Genomic DNA, 1,149 nt, shown 5'->3' on the forward strand with positions numbered 1-1,149 from the left:
TATTTTCAACCTTCTGAGGAAGTGCCATATTGCTTTCCAGAGAGGTTGGACCATTTTGCAGTCCCACTAGCAATGCAGGAGTGTCCCAGTCTCTTCACATCCTTGCCAGCATTTATTGTCCTCAACTTTTTTTTATCTTTGTTGTTATTGCTGGTGTGAGATGGTACCTCATTGTTGTTTTGATTTGCATCTCTCTAATGGCTAGTGATCCTGAACGTTTCTTCATATGTTTGTTGACTGCCCGGATCTCCTACCTGGTGAAGTGTCTGTTCATATCCTGTGCCCATTTCTTAATTGGGTCTTAATTTGTCTTATTTTTGTAGATGTGTAGCGTTTTCCTATATATTTTATAAATTAGTCCCTTATCCGATATGTCGTTGCAAAAGATTTTTTCCCAGTCTGTGGGTTCCCTTTTTACTCTCTTGGTGAAGTCTTTTGATGCGCACAAGTTTTTAAATTTTAGTAAGTTCCACTTGTCTATTTTGTCTATGTTTGTGTACTTTTAAAAATGTATGGCAGTCTGTATATGCCCTGGATTAGTGCTCTCATGTTTGTCCCTATTTTTTCATTGATGATCTTCATAATTTTGGGATTCACATTTAGCTCTTTAATCCATGTTTAGTTCGTTTTTGTATAGGTCGTGAGACAAAGGTCTTGTTTCAGTCTTTTACATATTGCTTTCCAGTTCTCCCAGCACCATTTATTGAAGAGACTGTCACTTCCCCATGCACTGTGCCTAGGCACTTTGTCGAAGATCATTTGGCTGTACGTGCTTGGGTTGATATCTGGATTCTCAATTCTGTTCCATTGATCAATGTCTCTTTCATTGTACCAGTACCAGGCTGTTTTGACCACTGTAGCCATGTAGTAAAGTTTGAAATCAGGGAGTGAGAGACCTCCAAGTTTGTTCTTCCTTTTAAGCAGTGCTTTGCTTATCCTAGGTCTCTTTCCTTTCCATATAAAATTAGTAATTGTCCTTTCGATCTCTTTGAAGAATGTTTTTGGAACCTCGATTGGGATTGCATCGTAAGTGTAAATTGCTCTGGGTAGTATTGACATTTTCACAATGTTGAGTCTTCCTATCCAGGAACATGGTATGTTCTTCCACTTCTGTAGGTCTCTTTTGGTTTCTTGTAGTAGTGCTTTGTA

The 1,149-nt window shown here is 38.6% G+C and overlaps 1 protein-coding gene across 1 annotated transcript in view; it reads left to right on the forward strand.

Annotated features, from left to right (window-relative positions):
- The window catches only part of DIAPH2 (diaphanous-related formin 2), a 1,391,152-nt gene that overhangs the window by 238,991 nt on the left and 1,151,012 nt on the right, over positions 1-1,149 (forward strand). The window lies entirely within an intron of this gene.

The sequence above is a fragment of the Chrysochloris asiatica genome, unplaced genomic scaffold (genome assembly GCF_000296735.1).
Source record: "Chrysochloris asiatica unplaced genomic scaffold, ChrAsi1.0 scaffold00180, whole genome shotgun sequence".
In the NCBI taxonomy this organism is placed as follows: domain Eukaryota; kingdom Metazoa; phylum Chordata; class Mammalia; order Afrosoricida; family Chrysochloridae; genus Chrysochloris; species Chrysochloris asiatica.